The 8,898-nt window shown below is 39.7% G+C and overlaps 1 protein-coding gene across 10 annotated transcripts in view; it reads left to right on the top strand.

Moving 5' to 3' along the window:
* Positions 1 to 8,898, top strand: part of LOC309663385 (uncharacterized protein) — a 349,815-nt gene that overhangs the window by 202,525 nt on the left and 138,392 nt on the right. For 2 of the 10 annotated variants that reach the window (XR_014265226.1, XR_014265229.1), the window contains one exon: positions 3 to 117. The exons of the other annotated variants lie outside the window; for them this stretch is intronic. The gene's annotated coding sequence lies outside the window, so the exon portion shown is untranslated. The remainder of the gene's footprint in view (positions 1 to 2; positions 118 to 8,898) is intronic. 10 annotated transcript variants of the gene reach the window in all.

Raw genomic sequence — 8,898 nt, 5'->3', positions numbered from 1 at the left:
AGTTGGTTGGACTGGAGTGGACACCTGACCCAGGCTATGCCAATCAGAATTCCTTCCCTGGGAATTTGGAATTAACTTGGAGATAGAAAGCAGCAATGTGTGTGATCTTATGATGAGGTAAGGTTCTCCACTGCCCAGTAGTATCCAAGTAAAGGGAGAGTGGCATCTTGCTCCCACAATCACTACCCACATTTGCGGTCAGGGCCCACCCTCTGTGGTGAAAAACTTAGGAATGTCCCACTCTGTTGAAATGGCTGATAGTTCACATGGGCAGATCAGTTGGAAATCCTTAACTTCTTAAGTCCAGGAGGCCCCCTTCTGCTGGATGGGCCAAGATGATGTGATGTGCTAGCTGCTGTCAATGGAAGGACCTCTACAGGTAGCAAAGCACAGAGCCCAGCTAATTGTGGCTCCCTTACACAAGGACCAGGGCAACTGTAGCCTCGCTCCAGTGGTGACCCAAGGTCTGCAGGCCTGGCTGGCCTCCCCCATGTGGCTCCCAGCCCTGCTGAGTAAGGTACTCACATCTTCTCCAGGCAAACTCTGCCTCCATCCATGTGGCTCCCCCAAGGTCCTGGTCCCTCATCCCCAGCTCCACTGACCTGCCTCCCTTCTCCCTGGGGGTAGGGGGTAGTTACATTCAGCGTCTTCTTCCAGCCTCTTTCCAATGTATTGTTGTTAGGATATAAATTCTATACCCTGCTTCCTTCAAGGCCTTTTCTTTCATTTCTCACAATCTTTTCTTCTCTCAACAAAACCTACCTCATTCAAATCAAAAGCTTTGGCTTCTATACATGTCTTCATGAAGGCTTTGGCTTTTATGCAAGACTTCTATGAAGTCTTCAGGGGAATTTGTCTACTGTGGGCAGGTATTCCAGAAATAACCCCTATGGGTGAAGAACTTTGGTATCTGGCTGCGCTATGACTCCCAGAGCGGTACCCACCACTATACCGAGAGTTCAGGGACCTGACCACCGCGGGTGCCATCACCCAGTGCTACCGAGATGTAGATCTGGATCCAGATCTCTGATGCTGCCCAGCAGTGGTCAAGTGGTTCCATGACTCCAAGGTCAAGTTCCCGCTGCCTCATTGGGTCCTGAGTCACTAGAACAAACCACGCTTCACCATCAAGAGGCTCAACACCCTCCTATTTTTTTTTTCTTTTCCATTATGGTTTATTACAGGATATTGAATATAGTTTCCTGTGCTATACAGTAGGACCTTGTTGTTTAGCCATTCTACATAATAGTTTTTATCTGCTAATCCCAAACTCCCAGTCCATCCTTCTCCCACCTCCCCTCCCCTTTGGCAACCACAAGTCTGTTCTCTATGCCTGTCAACACCCTCTTTTAGATGCAGAGCCTCCCCACCCAAGTCTGCCCAAATAAACTCCTTGGGAAAGGGAGGGGGGAAGGGCAGAGAATATATAGGAAATATCTGTACCTTCCTCTCAATTTTACTGTGAATCTTAAACTATTCTAAAATGTAAAGACTTACCAAAAAAAAAGAAGAAAAAAAAAAGTTGCTGCTTCCAGTACTATTGTTGCTGACAGACTCTTACAAAAGAGCTTATTTTGTTCAAAAAACAAAAAACAAAAACAAAACAAACATTGACTGTTTCTTTATCTTTGCATACTGGCTGGAACATTCTTAATTCTCTTTCAGTCAGTGTGGATGGCTCTGGAGGAGCAGAAAGAACTACAAAACAGAAACACACACACAAATTCTTATTTCAAAAAATCACCTCCTAAGTGGGTAAACTCACTATTGCTGGCAGTCATATTCCGCTTCATGAATTAAGGAACAAGTAAAAGCCAGGTGGAAGGGATAATAAGGAAGTAGACTTAGAGAAGCAGAGAAGACAGTGGGAACAGAACTATGTGGGTTCCTGATAGTGTCAGTTTCCTAGTTTCTGCCCAACTAGAGCTGTCCTTTTATCCTCATATTCTTAAACATCACTATATTTTTAAAATAAATTTCTAATTTTTCTTAAGCTAGCTCAAATGAGCTTACATATTTAGCAAGCAGAACAGTGCTAATGAATACAATTTTAAAGTTTCAAAGCTAATCTACATTTTCCCAACAGTCTTAAAAAAAAAACACTTTAAAACACATTAATAGATGGTTAAATGGTCCTACAATTTTTATTGTGAAAATCTGTGTTATTTACTGCAACTCTATGGTTAACATTTTCTTGATGAAGAGTTCAGAATGCAGTTGTCACATAAAATCTTAAGTGTTGATATCCATCTGGAAAGAGATACAGGCAAGAGAGTAAACTAGCTCCCTGATGCTAACTGGTAGCTGCTGGGCTATGGATGTCTTCTCCAGATAAAGGCTCCCTCTGAGCGTGAAGAGTAGCAGGAAGAGACTGGACTTTGGGAGCAAGCGTGAGTGCTCCAACCTCAGTCACTACCAACAAGCCTCAGATGCTCCTGATGTTGTTGATGCCCTCGCCTTGACTTGAGATCTGCCATATGCTAGGGATGAAAGTCATTTCCTTTCCCTATTATTTTCACTCTTCCTGACACCCTCTTTTAAGGAAAGCTTATGGGAAATTTTGCTGCCATGACTCCTCCTGCCTTAAGCTGGAGCAATCAAATCCCCCCCTGGAGGAAATTTGGAATTGGGCTTTCAATCTTAGTTGGGATCTGGACAGAAAGTCATGCTTATTAGCTGGGCAGCCATGAGTATTCTGAAGCAGACACTGCTAGTGGGACAGATGAAGCGCATGTTCAGAGGGAAGGGGAAACTAGGAAACATTTAGCTTCTCTGAGAGAGTGGAAACCAATAAACATCACTTCTGAATTCCCAGCTTCTTGGGCATTTGTTCTTCCTGAGGCTGTACTGATATCCTGCCCTGGATTCCTTGCGATATACTTGTATTCTTCCAAAAAACTTCCCTGTGTGCCTAAACTGATTTGAATGGACTCTTTTGCAGTCAACCAAGAGCTCACAGTAGTCATTATATAATTGACAGAGTATGTAGTCTGTCACCCATTCACCTGATTCTCAGAACAGGTTAATATCAAAAAAAAAAAAGAAGAAGAAGAACATAATCCAAGTTTATTTCTTCCCTTTCTATGTATCTTTCCAAGGAAAGAGGGGTTTTTCAATTTCTTAAATTTCTTTTTAATATGAGCAAAGATTTAAGAACTTGTTATATAAAGTGCCATTGTATTTTAGTTGTTGGCCTAGATGTGAGAGCCAAAAATTACCTATGCTTAAGATATGGGATGACAGATTCAGGAGTTCCTATTTTAAATAACACTGAGGCCATCAGATCCTTTTCCTCGCAAATTTCAACTACTTATGGGGTGATGTTGTGCCAGAAATCTCCTACCATCTGCAGGATCCAGGTTGAACTCTAATGAATAAAAAAAGCTAACTGAAAATGGAATGCTATCTTTGTCCAAAGTAGACATAGACAGCTTGGTTGTAGCTTTCCTAGACAATTAAATCCAGAAGAGACCAATGAGGTTAGGGATTCCTAACCTGGAGTCCATTCTATATTGGGTGAATTATGAGGAGAGGATCAATATACTTCATCAGATTATCAGAAGGACATGAGTTAACAACCAGTGAAAGCCCAACCTTCTTTTTACTGAAGAGGAAATTAAAGTACAGCAAAGGTGTGATCTGATAAGTCACACATTAAGACAATGGCAGAGCCAAGGACTGGAATCCAGCATCCCGAACCTCAGTCAGTGTTCTTTTGCTGCAGGACAGCACCTCCCAGGTGCTTGAATAAAACCCTTTTTATTTTTTAAATCGGATTGTAACAAATAAGCAAAGCATGTTCTTTAATGGAAAGATAGGTTGCAGACTCCAATAATTTTTTTTCCTCAGTTACTATTAGCAATAACTTAAACATTATAAGGATAGCCTCCTGGATTCTTGGGGATACCCATGGAATCAGGTAAGGCAATATCTGTACCTCATAAAAGACCGTGACTGTTTACAACACTTTTATGTCTTTTATATGCCATAATTCCACTGCAGTCCTGGGATTTGGAGAGCATCTCTTATGATCCACATCTTACAAATGAGAGAACTGAAGGTCAAAAAGTTTTAATGACTTGTTTAAAAGTCTCGTCACCTGAAGATAAAACCAGTTATAAAACAGAGGCTTTCTGGGGACTTCCCTGGTGGCACAGTGGTTAAGAATCCGCCTGCCAATGCAGGGGACACAGGTTTGAGCCCTGGTCTGTGAAGATCCCACATGCTGTGGAGCAACTAAGCCTGTGTGCCACAACTACTGAGCCTGCACTCTAGAGCCTGCGAGCCACAAGTACTGAGCCCGAATGCCACAACTACTGAAGCCTGCACACCTCAATGAAGAGTAGCCCCCACTCGCCGCAACTAGATAAAGCCCGTGCGCAGCAACAAAGACCCAACGCAGCCAAAATTGATTCATTAATTAATTAATTTTTAAAAAACAGAGGCTTTCTGACCCCCAGTCCTTAACCTATATAGCACATGTCTTTGAATTACCAAAGTGTACTTCTCTGGTTAAAGGAAATGCAGCTATAGATGTAGAGATATAAGTGACTTGTTGATGGCAAATAAATGGTAGATGAGCCAGAACTCAAATTCATGTTTCCTGAATTTTCTCTAACCACTAATAGTAAAGTTTTTTGTTTTGTTTAGGGGTGCACTTTTCACCTAGTGGAGAGGCAGGATGGTGCAGGAGAGAGAGCACTGGACTAGGGAGAAAGGGACCTAGGGTCTCGCCGTGGGTCTATCAATCACCTCTCAGTTGTGAGACCTTTGACAAGTCACTTAACAGCTGGGCCCAGGTTCATTTAGGGAATTGGGCAGATGATCTTAACATTCTACCCTCTTTCAATAGAAACAGTTCCTTAGATTCTTCCATCTATATGTGTGTATGTATGTATCACCACCCATGTTATAAATTCTACCTCAGAATTCTGGTGCCCCATCTGCAGTGAAACAAACATAAAATGGACATCTTGAGAGAGATTTTGAGAGAATAAAGTGACTTTCAAAAGCTACTTTTATTAAGTTAAAAATAGCAAATTACAAAGAATGAGGCTAGTGTAATTTTCTTAACTCAAAGATTTTTACAAAAGTTAATGACCTTGTACTTTAACAATAGTGGATTGTAGGCTACTACATAGAATAGTTCAAGAATAGCGGATTGTAGGCTACTAAAATATTAGTTTTTATAGCTCTTTACTCCCAATTCCAGTGTTGAGTTTGGGCACATCCTATCTTCCCAAAGCTGCCAGGATGTGGTTGGGCACATAGTCCTTCTTAGGCTCTGCTATGTATACATTCACTCCCTTTGGTGGCAGAAGCAAAGAGCAGATGTATCCAGTTTACTTTCATAGAATTAAAGTCACCAAATTCATCATTTCTGTGAGATCAGGGAGAGTATGTTTTGGCTAAACTACAGCTATTAGAGTGTTTTAATCATAACTCAAAGCTGCCCTTAGCATGAGGAAAACAAGTACATTCTAGAGGTTAAAATGTATTTTAAATCTTTAAAAATACATATACATTGGTGAATTTTTACTGTTTTCTTCTAAACATTCTCTTCATTCTTGTTTTTTACTACCTATTTTTGAAGACATAAAAACTGCAAATAAGCAGTGATAAAATAAATGAAGTGTTTTAGAACAAATAAACACAAGATTATTATAAACAGCGAGATGTTTACTTTGGTAGCCTGGCATCATGGGTTGAGTCATTAGTATTTTACAGTTAAAAGCTCATTTTACTGAGATGCATAGAAAAACAAAACAAACAAAAAACCCAAATGTTTTCTTTTACACAAATTTGTTCTGCTGTGAAGTTTGGTGTTCCTGATCAGTTGTTGTGGGATTCTACTTCAGCCTTTTGAGATGCAGACTGTGTGACAGGGGCAGAGCTGAGGAGCTTAAGGGATCTAGATGCACTGAATTCTGGCTTGCATAGTGAGCTGGGGTGTGTCAAATAGCTCTAAGTAAATCTGTCTAATCTGTGATGAAGGAGGGATGTGGTGTTTATCAAGGAATAGGCCACCCTTAGATTTGAATAAAAGATGCCCTATATCAAGGCCATTACTAATTTTCATACTCTATTTACTTTTATCAGTATGTTGTATTTTACTTTAGCGAATTGCATTAAACAATTGCACCAATTCTTTTCCCCAATTACCCTGTTTGGTAGCACACTCTTAAAGGTTAACAGTGCCCTACTTAATAATCACATCCAACAGCCTGTTCTCATCCTAACTGACTCTTGTCTAATTGGACATTACTGATGACCTCTACTCTGTAGCTTCCAGGATGTTACTCTCTCTCTCTGTTCTTCTCTCTAACTGCCCTTTCTTTTGTATCTCTGGCGGTTCCTCTCATTCCACATGCTCCATATGAGTTAATATTTCCCAGGATTCTGTCTTTAACTTTCACCTATTTCTACCCTCTCTCATTCACTCCCATGGCTTCAACTACCATTTATAAGACACCAGTAACCCCCCAATGCATGACCCCAGTCTTGACCTGAGCTCCAGGCTTTCCTGATCTCCAGACTTTTGTTTCCAAGTAAATCCTAAATAGCTCCACTAAGATAAACTGATGGCCTCTCAAACTCAGCATGTCAAACAGAGCTCATTGTCCCCTCCTGCCCGTGGAAGGCAGCCTTCAAGATGGCCCACAATGATACCCATTCCTGGTATGCACATCCTTGAGTGAAGGCAGAGTATGGGTCTGGAGGGTGGGCACAGTTTGTAATTTTTTCTCTTATTCTTTAAATTTGTTCAGAATAATGTCATCTGTTTTGTATTATAAATGTTTCAAGTTCAGGAATCATACCTTAATTTGTTCTTAAGGTCACCTTGTCCTTAGATGCATGCCTAAAAAATGTTCATGATAATTTTTGTTGGATTTAGAACACCCTTGAGTTTTAAGAAAATATTTAACAAAACAACACATGATTTCACTATCTTAAAAAAAGACTCTCCATTTAAGAAACAAAGTAACAATCTTTACATTTGATTTTGAATTTATCTTAAGCCGTCAGTGCCTATGCTGCTTCTTCCTCAACCTTTTGTAATTGTCTCATTGGAGCCCTCACATTGGTCCACATAAAGGGGCTGGAGGCAACCTATATTTTTTAAATGCACAGTCTGATTTTCTTTCCTCATTAAAGACAGAAATCAAAGCAGAAACAATTGTCACCTGCAAACTAATTCCTTCTCAAAGTATCAGTGAGCTCCTAAACCTCTCAGTGCAGTTTTTCTTTCATAAAATGAGAAAAATAATGCCAAATTTGCTGGTTTGTGGAAAGGATTAATTAGGTCACAATTGTAATGATAAAGATAGCCTTGCAAGCTTTAAATAAAGGTGCTGTTTCTAGAATTTTTCCACTCATTTCAGGAAAGGATAATAAACTAGATTTCACAATTGTAAAATTAGCTTTTCCCCTTTGTAATAAATAATTTTGGGTGAAATTTGGAGGCGCAAATGAAGTGAAACATGGTTTGAAATCTAGCTAATTTTTTCCTTCACTCAGTCCCTCCTTCCTCTCTTCCCTCTAAACGACACACACAAAACACACCTAAACCTTTATTCGGGGGTCCTTTTAGGTTTATTTGTGGATTATCAGTTTATCTATAACTAACTTTGCTCTTGGTGGAGTCTCTCTAGGAAAATGACTTTAAATTCTCAAAAATCCACTCCAGTTTAGACCATCATTATCATTGGTTTGATATTTCTTGCTGCCTGCAGGGCAGCGCTCTCACATATACCAACAACTTCCAAATTGAACTTGTCTGAAACAAAATATTATTGAACACCAAAACTCACTTTCCTTCCTAAATTCCTCTGTAAAGTGGTGCTACTATTCCCTCCTTTTCCCAGGGCCACAAACATGGATAATTTTTTATCCAGTTGACCAATATGTTCCCTTCACATGAGCCAGCCATTTATTTTAGTCTATTATCAAGTCCTGCCAATTCATCATCCACAACAATCACTGTCTTCCTCTGCTAGACAGTGAGTATCTCTCAAAGGCGGGGGGGGGGACCATGTCTTATGATCTTTTCATCCCCAGTTCCTAACACTGTACCTGGATATTTTTAAGCAGGTGGCTTAACAAATGTTTGCTGAATTAATGAGTTATTGAATGATTGGACAGCCTTAACTATTATTCCCCTTGCTCCTTATTCTCACTGCTCGCGTTTAGTTTGACCACCTGAAGGCTGAACACTGCAACAGCATCCTAGTCAGTCTTTCCACATGTCAGAGCCAGAATCAAGCTTTTTGGAGGCTCCTTGGAATACCTTATATTAAGGATCTGATTTATATTACTTTTTCCTGTTTCAAACATTTTTGGACTGTTTCACTCCCCTCCTCAAAAACTCCTAATTGCTTCCCAAATTAAATGAGAACTTTGTATGAGTTTCAAAAGACTCCATTTAGTGGGCATTTTTTTTTCTAGATGTTTCATCTCTAAATTTTTATCTAAATTCTCTGCTCCAGTCCATTACATTTCCCAGTGGTACCTGAATGTGACTTTTCTGCTCCCCAACCTGGGCCTTTCATATGTGCTAGCCCTAAAGCAGTGTAATGCCCCTTAACTTCTCTGCTGCCTTCAGAATGGCTTGACACTTACTTCCTTTAGGAAGCTTTTGCTGGAATCTAGACACCACTAACAACTAACCAGTGGATCTATACTCATATGCATATAGCCCGATAGTTCCTTTTATAAAAAAATATAACATAAACAATATTTTACTAACATTACTGTTACATCTGAGAATTTACCAGTATTTTAAGATAACTATTTTTAAAATTTTATTTTATTTGTTTATTTTTTATACAGCAGGTTCTTATTAGTTATCTATTATATATATATTAGTGTATATATGTCAATCCCAATCTCCCAATTCAA

This window comes from Balaenoptera physalus (assembly GCF_965194825.1).
Source record: "Balaenoptera physalus genome assembly, chromosome: 6".
NCBI classification, from domain to species: Eukaryota; Metazoa; Chordata; class Mammalia; order Artiodactyla; family Balaenopteridae; genus Balaenoptera; species Balaenoptera physalus.
Note: the sequence above shows the minus strand (reverse complement) of the source record. Positions and strands in the feature narration are given on the sequence as shown.